At 45.5% G+C, this 17,882-nt stretch overlaps 1 long non-coding RNA gene across 1 annotated transcript in view; it reads left to right on the top strand.

Annotated features, from left to right (window-relative positions):
- The window catches only part of LOC116281908 (uncharacterized), a 554,075-nt gene that overhangs the window by 113,516 nt on the left and 422,677 nt on the right, over nucleotides 1–17,882 (top strand). Inside the window, exon 2 of the long non-coding RNA XR_012075708.1 lies at nucleotides 15,760–15,833. This is a non-coding gene — a long non-coding RNA (uncharacterized lncRNA). The remainder of the gene's footprint in view (nucleotides 1–15,759; nucleotides 15,834–17,882) is intronic.

Below are 17,882 nucleotides of genomic sequence, written 5' to 3'. Positions count from 1 at the left end.
GGCTGCCCGTTGTGGTTAGAGGAGCGCCCCCTGCTGTACCGCGGAGGCCCTGCAGGGCGGCCCTTTCCCGCTCTGATTGTGCCGCACCTCCCCTGCCCTGCTCTCTGCTCTGAGGATGCCCCGACCTCCTCTCTGTGCTCTGGACTCAGCAAGCGCCTTCCTGCGCGAGACTGCACCTGCTATTCCCCCGCTTGTACGCTCTTCCTTGGCTCTTTCCACAGCTTCATCCTTCTTAGGAGACAAGCCCACCTCATCCTCTTTCACATTCTCCTGCTTTATCTTCTCTGTAGCTCTTGCCCTCCTCTAAAATCATTTCTTCCTCCGTTCGCATTCTGTGATGGGTCGGTCGTCCCCACACCGGGATTGGAGGGCAGCTGTCTTGCCTCGGGTTTTGTTCGCTGCCCTAACCCAGGTTCTATAAACAGTGACTGGAACAGAGAGGGTGCTCAGTAAATATGAGTCTCAGTGAATGACTTTACACCTAAAAATGAAAGGAGAGATAAGTACCTTTCCAGGAAGCCAGAATGAAAACCTATAAAGGAAGGGAATGATAAATCTGACTACACATTAATTCCTGCATTCACTAAATAACTATTAAGGACCCACGTTGTTTCAGGCACAGCTTGGAGGTGCTGGGGATGCAATGGGGGAATGAGGCAGAAGAGGTCCTGCCCTCATGGAGCTTATATTCTGGAGGGGAAAACTGAAGGAAGCAAACAAATAAGTTTCTATATATTGTGATAAATGCAACCAGAGAGGCAGACAAGGAGCTGAGGTAGAAAACAGCAGAGGAAGGCATGCCTTTAGCCGTGGAGTCATGGAAGTCTCCCTGAGAGATGACATTTAAGCAGTGGCCTTGAAAAATGGAAATGCCTTCCTCTGTTAGCCAGCTGGGGACACAAGGAAAGAACATTCTAGAAGGAGAGGAAGCAAGGTATGGGAAAGAGCACAGGTATGCTTGGAGTGAGGGGGAGGGTGGAGTGAGGGTGGAGAAACAGGCAGCTTCTAGACCAGGAAGGGCCTCCCAGGTCAAGGAGAAACTGAGGAATTTATTCTCAGAATGACGAAAACCAGCAGGAGGGTTTCAAGCAAGGAAGCAACGTGACCTGGCTTCAGTTTTAAAAAAGATCACAGTTGTGTCAAGAGTAGAGGTGGGAGGATCCATTAGAAGGTTATTTTGTACATTAAAAAAAAATCCATGGCAAAGAAACATGGTAAAGAAATAAAAGTAACAATACAACTGGGGGAAAAAAAAGTGTGTGCCATTTCACCCAAGGCTGCTTTTCTGAATTTATATGAGGGTTATATAAAGTGATATGAAAAATAAAAGTTTAAAAAAATGGGCGAGAGCTATATAAAACTAATAAGAGAACTCCCACCTCATCTCTCTCTCTCACACACACACACAACCCTTCTTCTAAAGAAAACACTGCACAATAATTGCCAATCAACGTTTGAAAAGACGTTCACTGTAAGTCATAATAAAAGAGAATTGAGAACAAATAGTAACAAGATGCCATTTTTCACTTCTCAGACTGGCAGGTATTTAAAAAGTTTTCTGTTTTCCAGGACTAGCTAGAGTTTGGGCAAAGGGACTCTTCTACAGACGGTGGGAGGAGGGCATGTGTGGGGTCTGTCTGCTGGTGTGACCTCTCTGAACAATGGTTTAACTATCTCTTTCCAGACATGGCATCCAGCACCGTCAGGTCTAAGGACATTCGCTGGCTGTGTTCTCTGACCCTGGCCATGCTTTGAACACATGTGTGGGGTGCTCATGGCAGCTCTGTTGTAAGAGGCAGAAATCCCAACAGGAACACAAATGACCATCAACAGGGCTCTGGTGAAATAACTTCTGGTTTATCCACTAATGGAATACTTTTTCCTTCTTAAAAAAAGAATGAGTCGAACCTATATGTACAGCTGTGTAGCCCTGTCCAAGGCGGACTGTTACATGCCAAAAAAGAGAAAGCAAGGTGCAGAACAATGGAAAACACACACATGCACCATGCACACGCACAGTGTTATATGCAGAAAACATTTTCTGGAAGGGTCTGTCAGAGACTGTTACATCAACAGGGGTTTCTCTGGGGGGTCTTTTACTTTCCATTGTATAGTCTGTGGTGTTTGCATTTTTCAAATATACTTTATTAAGTATAACAAAAATTTGTGAAACATTCTTAAGTTGAACAAAAAATGTTAAAAACAGGAATTAAGTTAGCTGTCATCATTCCAAGCACAGCAAACAGTAACACCCCCTAATAATGAATAATAAAGGTTATGAGTAACCCCTTGCATTGGCAGGACGGTGTACCATTTACTAACCAGTGTCTTCCAGCATGTGCCTGTTTAATTCTCTGGGACGGTCACATTGATCCCCGTGTTACTGATCAGACATTGATCCCGTTGGGGGAGCTTGGAGTCCCCGTCCGGTTCTCTGATTCCCTGCCCATCTCTCCTCTATTCTGTTGATGGAATGGAAGACATCAGTTGAAAAGGCAGGTGTCCTGTTCCCCAGCACGTGCCAATCTGGGCCAGTGTCATAGATTCTGAATCTATCTCAGCCGACCCTATCGTCTGCAGTGTGACCTTGGCTGAGTCGCTTCCCCTCTGTGGACGAGCTCAAATGCCTCTCCCCGCTATAGATATCTTTGATTTATGCCGGACGTCTTGCTGAGGTAATTGAATTTTCAGAGTGATGCGTCATAACTCATTCCTAAAAGTTTGAAACACAAGTTCATGGACAATGTTTAAAGAATCGAGGTCCCAGGCAACTGTAAATCACCCATTCTACAAAGGCATCCGTCGTACCCTTGGAATGACTGTTTGGGGAAGATGTGCAGACGCTAGCCTGCCTGGCTCAGTTTCCGGCTCAGGCTGTGCACGCTCTTGCAGGAGGTCTCTCTCTGCCTTCCCTCCACGCAGCCCCACCTCTGGCCTCCAGCAGGAGCTCTAGCTCTGCCCTCACTCCGTCTCACTGTAAGTGTTGGGACTAACCATCTTCTCAGGGCAGCATTCCCCACCATGTATCCTTTGAGCCCAGTGCGGAATCTGGAATATCGTGTATACCTGAGAAGTGCCTGTGAGCATCAGTGAATACCCTGCCTTGGCTGATTGGCTTGGCTTGTCCTGCCGTTTGGGTTTTTGCGTCTCTGAGTTGCAGATTTTGCAGTTGAAGAGTTCTAGAATTGTAGCAGAGGACTCTGTGATTCAAGGAAATGATAGAGTCTTAGAAAGTGAGCGGGGGCAGCATATGGGTTACATACATGAGCTTCAGGGACACACACCCTAGGTTCAAATCCTGATCAGATCCCAGTTCTCCTGGGCATTGCACCTCAGGGCCCACCAAGATTGCTCAGTGCGTTCCCTCTGGGCTGCTGCCAATATTTGCAGCTCCCAAGAGGCTACCCCCTAGAACTTGGGAAAGCTGCTCTGTGGGGTTGGGTTGGACAGAAGTGCCATGGGATTAACGCTTCCCTTCCCCCTCCCAGTCCTCAACTGACAACACCTGGAATCAACATTCTGTTGAACCACGTGAAGTTGCCATTTCTGCAGGTCAGAAGTGATCGGATAGTGGCAGTTTCACAGGTTCCATCTAATATGAATGCTGAAGCTGCCTTGTCCCTCAGGTGGGACTGTTGGCAGGAGCAGCAGGTTTGCTCTGAGAGTTTCCTGTTGGACTCTGCCACTCATCGCTGTGCAGAGGGCTTCACAGCACACCCTTTATTGCCCGTGGTCCCTTTCTTGTGCTACTTCCCCACTTCCCTACTGATGTTTCCTAGGATCAGCTCCCAGATCAACTACATGCACTTGAGCACATCTCAGGGTCTGCTTCTGGGGCCACGCCAGCCTAACCCACTTGGGGCTTCGCTGTTGAGCTGAAAGGAGGTGATGCAGGAAAGCACGGAGCGTCCAGCAAGGGTGAATTGATGGCGCTGTTACTGCTTTCGTGTCTAATGTGTTCCTCAGAGAGGCGGAGAAACTGAAGCCCGGAGAGGAGAGGGGGCTTTCTCAGTGCCACTTCTGGGGTTGGCCTGGGCTTCTTACTTTTGGCTGAGCTCAGGGAAGGTGATGCCAAAGGCAGGCAGAGCTCCGGCTGCTTCCTCCTCACTTCCCTCAAACAGTTGCACGATAGGATGTGATGGTGAACTAGTGCGGACTCCTCTTTGTACACACATGCCAGTATGCACCCCACTATTCCTGTGCTTGTGCACAAAGCTTGACTCTCCAGTGGCGGCAGTGGCACCTGGGAGGGTGGGGCTGCCCAAAACAACGACCAGAGAGAGGACTGGGCAGGGAGTCGGGAGTCAGGGCCCTGATGCCGTATTTGCTGCCAAGACTCTACCCTGGCTGGGCTGCTTTGTCCAAATGGCAGGATTCTTGGGTGGAAGCCTTGTCAAAATGTCGGCTCCAAACAGACTGAGGGATAAGACAGATGAGCATTTTGGACTGACCCCTGATCCAGTGGAAAGTTGGACTGACATCTGTAATGGAAGGACAACTCTTTGCTGACCACTCTGGGGCTCTGGATGCAGAGGTGAAGTTCTTCTGAAGATACACACTGGTACCTTCTCTCTCTCCCCTCCCACTCAGTTCTGGTTTAGGTGGGCCAGGTGGGAAAGAGGACATGGGGACAGATGGTGACCTCCAGAGAAACTCCTTGTAACGGAGTCTGCCTTGTTGTGTTGGACAGCATCCCAGACCAATACTGGGAGACTTGGATTCTGGCCCAGGCTGTGTCACTAAGTTGGTGGCAAAGCCCTAATGTGTGAAGCCAGTTTTCTCCTTTGTCTGGTGGGAATTCCAGTGTGTCCCTGAGACAGTGCTGCAGCCATCCTTCAGGAAAGATGGCTCAGGCTGGTAGGAGCTAAATTCATCCCGTCAGCCCTCTCCCACCTCCTCCTTATTGCTAGGCGAGGACCAGAGCCATAATTCAAATTCTAGGTCTTGGGTCTGAATCTGGGCCAGTGCTGCTGTCTAAGAGGCAGTGTTTCCCAAAGTTTGTTCTAGAGAGCAACATTTTTGTGAACTATGGTTAAGTGTTTCTCATGAAAAGGGTTCGGTGTTGATTAGCTTAGCATGCAGGTACAAAAGAAATGTTAACTCACTTGTAGGTCAAGTGAATCAGCATCAATTTATTAAGCATTTGTCATATCAGAGCCCAGTGTCAGGCACGTGGATGCAGAAAGGAATGACACATGAGCCTGGAGGGAAGGAGCCCAGAGGCAGTTGGGGAGACATACTGGTGAGCTCATTAGCACCATAAACATGCTAAGGGTCAGAGCAAAGGTGTGTACAGGGCATGGGGAGGGAGTGATTGAATCTGGGTTGGAGTGGGCACAAGGTCTCTCCCGTGTCTCTTTAAAAGGTTGGATAAATTTGCCTGGTGGCAAGATGACTCACAAGACTTTCTCAGAAAGCACAATAGCATGTACAAGGCACAAAAGCTTGGGGCAGCCGGGGGTGTTTGGGGAGCTATGTGGCGTGGTGTTTGACAAGTTTAAATGGATAGTTCATGAGAGAAGGGGCATATCACCTGATATGGCCCCACAGCCACGTCCTCTCAGTATATTATTATGAAAAATAGAAACTGAGTGTGTGGCTCTGTTGACCCTTTGGAAAAACCATAGTCAAATGTAGACAGCTACTCAGATTGTCTGAGTCACCGAGGAGAAGATGCTACAGAAATGTCACAGCTTGGAGACAGCCGGGCTGATAGAGGTGGCAGGCGGAGGAGATGCTGACAGTGAGAGGCGCTCCCCATTTCGTGCGATGATGCCTGCAGGGCTGGGGTCACAGAGAAGACCCTCTGCAGTGGTGCTGCATGGACTTGAATGTGCACACGTGTCACCTGGGGATCTTGTTGAGGCCTGAGGTTCTGCATTTCTAACAAGCTCCCCAGTACTGTTCATGCTGCTAGTCCTCAGACCTCACTTTAAGTATCACATCTCTAGAGTAGGGGTTGGCAAACTATGGTCTGCTGGTTATTTTTGTGAGTAGAGTTGTGTTGGCGTACAGCCATGCCCATCTGTTTATAAATTGTCTTTGGCACTTTCACACTGCAAGGGCAGAGTTGAGTAGTTGTGACAGAGACCATATGACCTGAAAAGCCTGAAAAAAAGACTATCTGGCCCTTAACAGAAAAGTTTGCTTACCTATGCTCTAGAGTAATGGTTCTTGAACTTGGCTGTATAGTAGCAATACCTGGGGAAGCTGTAAACATCTCAATGCCCAAAACCAATTCAATCATAATCTTTGGAGGTGGGCTTCAGGGCATCAATATTTTTAAAACCCCCAGGTGATTCTAATATGCAGTCAAGATTAAGCATGGCTGGAGAGGCTGCCGTGGGTCTGTCATATTATGCCTGCAATTCAAAAACATGTCACTGGGAGGCAGTGGCACTTGTTAGCATATGCACAAGAGGCAGAATTATTAGACATGGCTATCTGGATAACATAGACTGGCTCTAGCCACCAAGATCTTCTAATATAATTAGAACTCGCACTAAAACTGGAAAACTAAAACTCATAGATGATCAGCTGGTGTAAGCCACTTGTCTTATTCAGCTAAGGCAAGCCTGTGGGTCTGTGGGCCTCAGAACTTGGCACAGGATTAACTGCTTTAGACTTTCACAAATGACTCTAATGGAAATTGCTTTTTGCCTGGATCTTATCTTTTCCAGTCCTGGCTGTTCTCATTTTAATTTGACCCCTGGACTCTTTGTCAGGATTGCCATTTCATGTGTGGTATAGCCTGTGACTTAAATGAAACCAATCATAAGCATAACTAGCATCTGTGTGGCTCTCAACTGCTTACAAAGGACTTTCACGTCTATTATCTCATTTGGATCTTCACAAAACGCTGCATGTGGAGTCTGTTTCCAATTTACAGATGGGGACGCTGAGGTTCATAGAGTGGAAGTGACATTTTCTAGAACTAATGAGTGGTGGAAGCAGGACTCTTACCCAAAACTTCTGTCCATAACGCCAGTGATCGGGACAGTTAACATCCTCCCAATTGGAGAAAAAACTCATTGTGGCCAACAATACAACGCTGTCTCTCACCCACCCCTCCTCCCCTCCCCGCAGCAGCTCGGTCTCTCCTGCCTCACTTCCTGTGTCTCTCTTCCAACTCCTTTCAAATGAATAAAAGATTTTACAGCTTCTTTGTAAATACTCTGCAGGTTTCAATCCAGCCTTTTTGTAGATTCAAACAAAATCTCTGAAGGGATTTGGTTCCCTCTTCTTTTTCCTGTCTGTTCAATATGTTTGAACCATTTTAAATCGAATGCATCAGAACTGTTTTTGAACGTAGGTACCCAGCAATTGACTCACAGATGTGAGTTTGACCGTTGCCACTTGAGACCACCGGAGGTCATGGGGAAGACAAATCACCTCCAACTTAAATTCAATTTCATTTCCTCTGCCCCAGTGAAACTTTTTCACCTGTCAGCCTCGTGGTCCTTGAGAAGAAAGAACCAGCCTCCTTGAATCTGACCTGGGTGGGCTGTAATGTTTGGGAGGTACTGAGAGATGAATATTGGGGCACTTTGGACTGGCCCTTTGCCCTGAGATATGGCTGTTGATTGGATTCCAGCATCCCAATTGGTTTTCTGTCTTAAAGTCCTTACCTTTCACTTTGGGGAATGAAGTGTCCAAACCACAAAGGAGAAAGGAGAGGAGAAGTCCAAATGCTTGTAGTTGAATTTGTGCTTTGTCCCCTACCTCATTCCATCAGGAAATCAATATCTGATGTGCTCCTCTGTACAGAGAAAATGCTTAACAAAGCAATCTGTGATTAAACGTCCAGTGGGAAACGTCAATTTTAGAATGGACAATAAATATAAGTGAGGAATATTCGATGTTTATCAACCTTTGGAGATTTACTGCACTCAAGTGGGCTGGTCAACTGGGATGGTGGAGATTCTGACAAATATCCTGGATATCCTGGGATAGAAGTAATTTCATGTCCTTTTAGTCTTTAATAGGGTTAGTTCATCAAGTGCACTACAATGAAACTTGATTTCATTTTTATACGTTTTAGCCTTTAGAAACAAAATATTTGTTGCAGATGGGTTGCGAGAATATGGGTAATTAAAGAGCTCTAATGGGATGGGCTAAAGCTAAGACTACTCAGTGGTTACATTAAATCAGGGTTTGGTAACAAATCATGGACACCAAACTTGAACCAGTTTAAGCAAAAAATAGTATTTATTGGAAGGCTATTAGGACAACATCCAGCCTTTGATAGGTGTGTGGTGATTGGTAGGAGAGGCTATGAGGACCCAGGAGGGTCATGGGCTTGACTTTAGATGGATCTTGAGCACCCCAGGCAGACTAGACTCTGCTCCCATCCCATGGACATCATTGAAATGCTTGGTATTGTGACGTGGGTCATTACTTTAGGTTCATGGAACTTGCTTGTGTTGTGTGTGTGAGAGACAAAGAATCCTCCTGTGGGTGCATCCAACTCAGAAAAACATTTATTTCATAGTATCCCATTTTATGGGATTTTTCTATTAAAAAAGATGGATATTAATCATTGTATTGGGAAAGGGGTTGGTGGAGTCACTTACCTGCTCTTGGTTTCCATTTCAGTGTTTATTGCATGAAATAAGTGATACCTCTGGAGCATGAGTCTCTGCCTTAGAGTCTGCTTCTGCTTCATTTGGACCCAAACTAAGGCCCTTTGGGATGGGGATAAGAGACATTCTGTCCAACTTGGCCTCCTCTGATTAACAGAGGGAGACACTGGGGAGTCGTATGAGTAACATTTCATTTTCTATGATGAGTGACAAACATCTTCAGATGAGATATAACAAGAAAGGGGAACTACTTCCAGGAATTAATGCTGTTGGAGTAAAGACTGATGACTTTGAAGGTAGTCGTAAGCCCCAGGGCCTGAAGAAGATGGGGAAGACTCTGGACTTGCTCCATCCCTTGTGTGGTGCAGTCCAGGGGCTTTGCTTCCCCTCAGTGGGATAAACAGAACCCACCTCATTCATCTTTCAAGGGCAAGAACTGTATCTTCCACTTCTTTTTTGTCCCCTCACTGGAAAAAATGTGTCTTTTCACATTTCTTAAGATTCTGGGAGAAAAAAGTGGCCTGATTCTTTTAAGAACAAAGCAGGTCCTTCAGTGAGGAACATTTTCTCTGGTTGGAAAAGTACATGGGGAAATCAGGAGGTGTGTCATTAAGAGATTTTTGTCTTCAGTTTGTGACTCTGGGAGGAAGGAAAGCAGAGAGCTTCCTGGGATGCAGGGAAAAGGTCTGACACTTTTCTTGAGGTTCCAAGGGAGCAGGTGCTGAGAGACCTTCTGCAGGGACTCAGCATTCCACCATGGAATTGCACTGGGAATTCTTCCACTCCCAGTGCCACCAGGAAGCTGCCCATGAGCTCCGTTCAGCCTCTCCAGCTGTCCTGCCCTCACCCAGGCTTCTCCACCTCCTGCCTCGCACCCTCCCACCGACACCTCCCACTGATGCTGGGCTCACCTCTCGTCTCCCCATTCCTCCTCCTTCCACAGCCAAGTTCAAGATCTTAAACTTAGGCACTCGGCCCTTCATGGCCTTTTCCAGCCTTACCCACTGTGACACTTCATGCGCTGTGCAGTGACCCTCCATTCCTCTTGCTGTTCCCTGTGCCTGGAATGCCTTTCCTCACTTTACTTCCTTGGCTAAGTCTTTATTCAACACAACGGGATTCACATGTTTTCCAGACACACCTAGGCGTAAATTATAACTCACTTCCCTGTGCTTCAACAGGCTGTCGGTACACCTCTGTCACTCCCTGTCACTGTGCAGGAGGATTTGTCTAATTGCCCAGCCCTCTGTGGGGATGTGACTCGCTGTCAGGGTCAGTATGTCAGACTCTGATTCTCCAGAGGAGGCACAGTGCCTGGCACCCGCGGGACACCTCCTGTAGGTTTGTGAAAAATAATTGGATGTCCTTGAACTTGGCTTTTTCATGTTCGCAGGTTCCTTCTTTTCACTTAGGCCTTACACACCTAGAGAGTAGGTGTGATTTATTTCAGATTCCTTTTCTAATCATTATTGCTGTCTGACTCTCCCACAGCCCCTCTGCTAGCCCGGCGGCTTATTGTAGTGATAAGTGGCTATCGGATAAGAGAAGGGGTGACATTCGCTCTTCTGGCTTCAGAGCTCACCTCAGTGTTTTCTATCTCCAGTGGATACACTGTCAGAGAATATTTTTATCATCCTGTCATGCTTAGAAAGCTGGGTCCTTGATCCAGGTCATTTCTAAGTTGAAAGTGATACACCTTCCAGGTGCCTGTGCTCAGAGGAGATCCCCGGCACAGCCTCCCGCTCCGGGCGACGTGCCCTGTGCCTCTGCGCACAGCTCACACACCTGTGGGGTGGCGAAAGGTAATTTAACACCTGTCCAGGCCTCCATCGAGGCTCCTGAGTGGGCTAATGGGATGTCAGGCCCCACGTTAAGAGGAGGGTTGGTGCACACCGGCATTACAGAGTCTAAGCACCGCCAGCCACGGGCCCTGCCCCCTTCTTGGTTTCTGTCCGCAGGGCAGCCTCTGCTGGTCTGCGCTCCAAAGCCAGACTCCTCCGGTGATCACCCACCTTCTCTGTGGCTCCGTGCGCGCTCCACGGTGTAGAGCCGTGCTGGAGGGCATGGCAGTTGGCAGCGGCTTCCTGGGTCTGTCCCTTGCGAGCACTGCAATCTGAGATGTGATAGTCAGTGTGGACTCCCATCCTTTGTGCAAGGTACCCGAGATTTTGTAAAGTTTGTGAAATGATTCACAGAGAAAGACAACCCAAAATATGAAATATGTTGGATTTACCAAATAGGACTTTAATGACTATTATACTTTCAGGCTAAATAATATACAGTATGCATATGATGTCAATTTCTTATCTCTTTCCCTTTGGGAACTGGTAAGAATTCCCTGAGTCAGGCCAGACGGAGCTTTAAGTGTCAGCACTGGAGATGGAGCCCTGGAGAGACAGTAAAGTTACATCTTTTGCTTTGTTAACCAATACAACTTCAATGAGACAGAGAGAAAAAAATAGAGGGAAAGATAAAGATGGAGACTAAGAGTGGGAGAAGGAGAGGGAGAGAGAGCAATGAGCGATTTGCTTGGGCTGGTGGTTATACCTGCCATCCTCAGCGAGCCCATTTCCAGGAGGGAGTGAAACATGGCCATGAGGCTTGCCTGCCGTGGGTCTTGGCACTTGTGAGCCTCTGGCAGGTTGGACCCCTGGTTGCGCTCTTCCTGTCTACAGAGGTGTGCCTCTTACACCCAGCCCTCTTCATTACCTCCTGCCCATTATGCAGAGAAACATCTTTTACTGGGCAGGGCTGTGTGTATGAATGAGGCAAACTGTAGTTAATGGACAATTTAAGGGATTCTCGGGACAATTTTAACACTTTTTTTTTGCCTTTATGTGCTGAACTTTAGACCCTAATTTCTGGGTCAGATGTAACTCCACTAAAATGATAACGCTAATGATGGGCACAACACAATTAATATTAGGCATCCTTCACGGGGTGCTTCCTCAGCCCTGCCATCAGGAGAGGCACTTTCCGTGGACTCGCCTCATTTTACCTTCACAACAGTTCTGTGCATCAGATATTATGGTATTTTGATACAACCTTTTAAACTGAGGTATACATTTCATAGAGTATATTTTGGTGACTCCTTTTCATGTGTACACCCTCTGTGTACACTCATGTTACCACCACCCTGATCAAGATAGAGCATTCCCCGTCCCGCAGCAAGTTCTCCAATGCCCCATGTTCCCTGCCAAGGTGACCATTATTCTGGCTTCTAAAACCGTAGCTTATGATCTCATGTGCTAGGACTTCATATAAATGGAATCATACAGTATATACCTCTGAGTGTCTGGCTTCTTTCTTGCAATATAATGTTTTTGACATTCATATTATTTATATGTATGTGTATTTATATATATATGGGGTTACATCCTCATAAACCCATTGCAAGTTGAAAATATTGTAAGTTGAAAATGCATTTAATACACCTAACCTACCAAACATCATAGCTTAGCCTAGTCTACCTTAAACATGCCCAGAACACTTACATTAGCCAACAGTTGGGCAAAATCACCTAACGCTAAGCTGATTTTATAATAAAGTTTTGACTATCTCATGTGATTTACTGAATACTGTACTGAAAGTGAAAAACAGAGTGGCTGTCTGGCCACAGAATGGCTGTAAGTGTATGGGTTATTCACCTTCACAATTGCATGGCTGACCGGGATCTGCAGCTCGTTGCCCCCATCCAGCATCCCGTATCACTAGCCCAAGAAAACATCAAAATTCAAAATTACAAGTATGGTTTCCACCGAATGCATATTGCTTCCGCGCCAGTGTAAAGTCAAAAAATCTTGAGTGGAACCATCTGCGTTCAGGACCATCTGTATATAGAAATGGTGGTCTGGAGGGCAAGGTAAATCACATAAAGTCAAATAGCTGGTAAGTGGCTGAGCCTGGATTTGAACCAAGTTCCATCCTACTCCAAAGGTTCTTAGCTGTTACCTCTGTGTGTAGAGGGTCATGGCATCTCCAGGCTTCTAGTACCAGGACAGAAGCCTACACAGGAGCAGATGAACATATACAGACGGAATACAAGCACGGAGACTACAGGATGCAGTAAAGGCACTGGTACCACCGGGTGCCTCTTTCCAGCCAGTTGTCTGTAAGTGGATTAAACCTTTCTAGCCTGGGAGGCGAGGCTATCACTAAAGCCAGAGTCTCCATCCCTTTATTCTGAGTCTTGATTCCTGAATTTAACAGAAGAGGTATTACTTTGATGTTCGAATTGTACCTTTGATCAAAAGCTTGCTGGCTCCCTCGTGTCTCTTAGAACAAGACAGTAGTTCTATTGTGCTGGCGTGTGTTGTAACATTTTGGACAGCAGAAATGACATTTACATGAAACAGCCATCCTTGGAATGCATGAGATAAGACACTTTCAACAGCTCTGCAAAGAAGAGTCTCCAGCGTTGACTTTAAATCAAACAGAAGTAATAGCATGTCATCCCGCTTCCCCTTCCCTACCTGGTGTTAATTAAAATCCTGATAACAGAACTCAGTCAACATCCAGATGAGGAAGACCAAAGCACTGCTTAGAAATGTTCAGATGAAAGTACAGTTAATCAGAATTAAAACAACAACACCCCTACACAGTCTTCATTCTTATTTGGCTTCTACTGGATGAGATGATTAACGAGCAAAGGTAATTTCTAAGGCTCCTCTGCACCCTGCTCCCCACCCCCTTGGAGTTTCCGAACCGAACCGTTTGAAATAATTGAACAATTACTTTGTGCAATGTTATCAAAGTTTATTAAATTGCTCCCATCAGCTTTGTCCAATTACCAAATTTGGCTGATTTGCATATTGCAAAGCGGAGTGGTGAAGGTGCTCCCAGAGTGGAACCTCATTACTTTTGAGCAGACAGAAGTCATAAATTTCATTTGCTTCAAATCCATTCCTCTTCCAGAGTAGGAAGCGGAGGCTCAGAGAGGTGAACTGACCTGGCTGAGGTTCACACCAGCTACAGGTAGGGCAGGGCTGTGCCCCCTGCTCCCCAGAACCCCTGTCTATCTGCAGGGCTCTCAATGGGTAGACCCTGTGTTGTCCCCTCCAAGGCCAGAGCATGCCTCCGTATTCCTGAATGTCTCAATTAGTTCCAATTGAGACATGACATAAAGCATGCACTTAAAATGCAAATCCATTCTGACAGGACAGGAAACAATAAAGGCGGATTATTCCAGTGCAATTCAGTAGCTCAGGGATCTTGGAATTTTGAAGTGACAGGCTGAATGGTCCTAAATGAACCATTGTTCTTCCTTTGGGGTGGGGTAGGGGTGTGAAAAACTAACCTCCAGCACTTTGCCTCTCCCTATCTCAGAATCCTTTTCCTAGAGCTTATCTGGACCATACCTTTATTTTTTATTTTTTAAAGATTTAAAAAAAATTATTTTCTAATGGAGGTACTGGGATTGAAGCCAGGATGTGCATGCTAAGCAGGCACTCCACCATTGAGCTATTCCACACCCCGCCATCCCTATGCCTTTTTATTTTTAACTTTCACTATGGGAAATTGCAAACACATGCAAAAGTGAAGCAGGTCATACAATGCACCCCAGCTCAACAATGACCAACATACAGCTCATCCTGATCTGTATCCTAATTCCTCACTGGACCATTAAAAAAAAATCACAGGCATTATAACATTTTGTCTATAAAGTCTTCATTTGGTCATTCAGTATGGACCCTTTTTTTTTTAAGTTCCTGTATTTTATCAGAGAAATGTGTACTCTATGAACATTTAGAATAATTAAATGTTATGCAACCCTTAAAATGGTATTTTTGACATGGGAAAATATCCTTCACAATTTAAGAAAATTAAAATGCCAATAGAATGTAGATTGTGCTTTCATTCTGTAACACACACACAGAGTCAGAAGGATGTGTATCAGATTGTAGTTCTCTAGTTTTTGCTTATTTTCCCCCCATTTTTTCCCAATAAACATGCATCATTTATGTGATAAAAAGAAAAGAGCCTGAGGGTTTAAAGCCATTTGTAAAGACGGTGTGAGAGACTGGAGAAGGGATGCTGAATTCTACCACTTAGACTGTCGGACGATGTACCCAGGGAGACGAAATGGCCCCTGACGTGTGTATGGTGGAGGGGTTGGGGCAGGGGGAGTCTCCTTAATGAAACTCAGTGATAACAGGAGTGAAAGGGATGAAACTTTCTCAATTCAATGCATGTGTTGTGAAGCACCCACTCCAGGCCAGGCATTGTGCTGCGTGCTGGGATTATAGTTATGAAACTAGAAAGAGAACAAACATGTTAGACCCTTATTACTGCAAGTATGGTCTGTACATCAGTGTCACCTGGGACCTTGTTAGAAATTCAGACTCCCAGGCCCCACCCCAGACTTACTGAATCTCAGTCTGTTTGTAAGGAGCTCCCCAGGTGATTTGGATGCGTATAAAAGTCTAAGAAGCACCGGTCTAGAGCAGGGCCTCTTTGATGGGAGGGTGTCCGTGTGTTCCTACTGTCTCAGCCTCATCAGAGCCTGTTCAGAGGAGGAGATGGTGGAAATGGTCAGGGCCGGAAGCTGGCGCTTCCTGATGTGCCGGTGTTGACGAGTGAACAGGTGGTTGTCCTTGCACGCAGTTTCCGCTCCTGCCCCACAACCTTTCTGACTCACCGCTGCCAAGGAAGCATCTTCAGACACCTCGGCCAGGTATTCGAGGCCCAGGACAGGCTAGGTCTTTGTGATTGGTCTCTTTATTCTTTAACCTTCTTCTGTCCGTCCTCTCAACGCTGTGCTTTGTTCTCACCATTAGGAACTCTGAAAACACTGGTCCGCATCTTCCCTGTTCTTTAAAGCCCAGATGCTATGCCATCTCCTCCAGGAAGCCTTCCAGGGGTACATGGCCAGCAGGTTCTCTCCCTTCTCCATGTTTTGGCAGGCCTACCATCTGTGCCATTCACTGGTCCCCTGTGCATATGCTGCTATGAATAACCTGAAACTCCCAAAGCCTCAGTCTTCTCAGTTGTAAATTGAAAATCATAGTTTCCTCTCCACAGGGAGTTTTGAGGATAAATGGAGAAGTGTATATAACACACTTAGGATGATGTTTCCTTAGTATATTCTAGGAACTGTTCTAAGCTTATTAATATCAAAAAAACATTGGACTTCATGATAATTTATGAGGCAAGTACTGTTATTCTCCTTATTTTACAGACGAGGAGACAGAGACAGAGAGAGGTTGTTTGACTCGCCCAAGGTCATCACAGCAAGTGAACAGGAAAACAGAGGTAAGCTCAGGTGTCTAACCTACTCAGACATACACGTTCTGTTTTGTTTTTTGTTTTTTTTGATAAGAACACAACATGAGATCTACTCTCTTAATAAAACTTTAAGTGTACAGCGTGGTATTTGCTCACTACAGGCACAATGTTTTACAGCAGATCTCTAGAAGTTATTCGTTTTGCTTAAGTGAAGACCTGTACCCCATTTCCCTCTCCCCCTAGTCTCTGGAAACCACCATTCTTCTCTCAACTTCCCTGAGTTTGACTATTTTAGGTTCCTCGTGTAAGTGGAATCATATAGTATTTGTCCTTCCATGACTGGCTTATCCCACTTAGCACAACCTCAAGTTTCAACCATATTCTCGCAAATGGCGGGATTTCCTTATTTTTCAAGGCTAAGTAAATGGTCCATTGTATGCATTTAGAAATTGGAACCTTTGTTGATTGGAATGTAAAATGGTGTCGCTTCTATGAAAAACAGTATGGAGGTTCTTCAGAACGTTTAAAATGGAACTACATATGATCCAGCAAGCCCACTTCTGGGTGTTTGTCCAGAAGAATTGAAATCAGGATCCCAGACATGCAGCTGCACCCCTGTGTTCACTGTGGCATGATTCACAATAGCCAAAATGTGGAAACCATCGAAATGTCCAGCAATGGACGAATGCATGAACACATTCTTTTTGTTTTGTTTTGTTTTGTTTTGTTTTGTTTGTTTTAGTTTTACATGAGTGTTCAAAATAGCTTTATTTGTAATAACCCAAAGCTGGAAACAACCCACATACCCATCAACAGGTGAATGGATAAATTATTATCCATACAGTGGAATATTGCTCAGCAACAAAAAGAAATTCACTATCGGTATATATGACATGGACAAATCTCGAAATGATTATGCTGAGTGAAAGTAGACCAGAAATGTACAGTATGATTTCATTTACATAAAATTCTAGAAAATGCAAAGTAACCTACAGAAGTCTATAGAAAGCAGATCACTGAGGGTAGGGGTTGGCAAAGAGGGACCTGGAGAGATTTCAAAGGCACATGAAGAAATGGGGGGGTGGGGTGGAAGGATACATGTGTGTTCACTATCTTGACAGTTGAATACACTTTTAAATGCTGGCCTTTGGTGTTTTACTTAGCAATGAGGTAGTAAATGTGGTTACTTCTGTCCTTGCCTCCCAGGGCCTGGACAAAATATATAGTTGCATGAATTGATACGTGTTGGTTACATGTTTTTCCCATCAGCAAGCTTACCTTTAGGAGCTGTGGTTTGGCTGGAAAAGGCGCCCTCTCCATCTCCACTGGCTGGCTCAGATGTCTTGGAACAGACACTCCCAGGTGTTCTTGTGGAGCATTGTGGCCTTTGCATGGGCTTTTCCAGCAGCAGACTGGCAGTCCTGGTATCTTACCACTCACCCATGGCATTAGTCATTCTTCCTGGTCATCATACCCGGTTAGCTGATGGAAGTCAGGAAAGAGGCCTGGACTTGGAGTCAGGAGCCCTACGTTAGAGCTCCTCGGCTTAGGTGTTATGTGCCTGTCATTTAATCTCTCTCAGCCTTGTTACTTTATAAAATGGGGACCATAATATCAACGTCACAGGGTTGTTCCGAGAGTCGAGTGGGAGCCTGGAGGGAAGGACCTTTCAGACCACTGGTGTTCAAAGCATAACTCAACAGAAGATGAGGACACTGAGTGCAGAGTCCACAGGTGGTTACTGCATCGTGTGTTCTTTCTTTTACTAGAAATTGGATCCCAAATAGAGTTCTAATTACCAGTCTTCATAATTATTTTAAATAACTACAAATTCTGTTTTTGAGCTAATGGATCTGAGTTACCTGGACCATTTCGAATAGACAACAATATTTTGAATATCCTTAAGTATCTTTTTTCTTTTTTTGACTTGTAACTTAGAATAAATTTCTAGGAGAGTGATGATCAGGGTGAGGGCAGAATATTACGCTCACTATTCTGATTCTTTAAGTCTATTTTCACATTGTTCTCTTATAACAAAACTTACCATAAGTTCACTAACATTGGGTTTTTACCTTA

This window comes from Vicugna pacos, chromosome 9 (genome assembly GCF_048564905.1).
Source record: "Vicugna pacos chromosome 9, VicPac4, whole genome shotgun sequence".
Taxonomy (NCBI): Eukaryota; Metazoa; Chordata; class Mammalia; order Artiodactyla; family Camelidae; genus Vicugna; species Vicugna pacos.
This window is presented reverse-complemented; position numbering and strand designations above follow the sequence as displayed.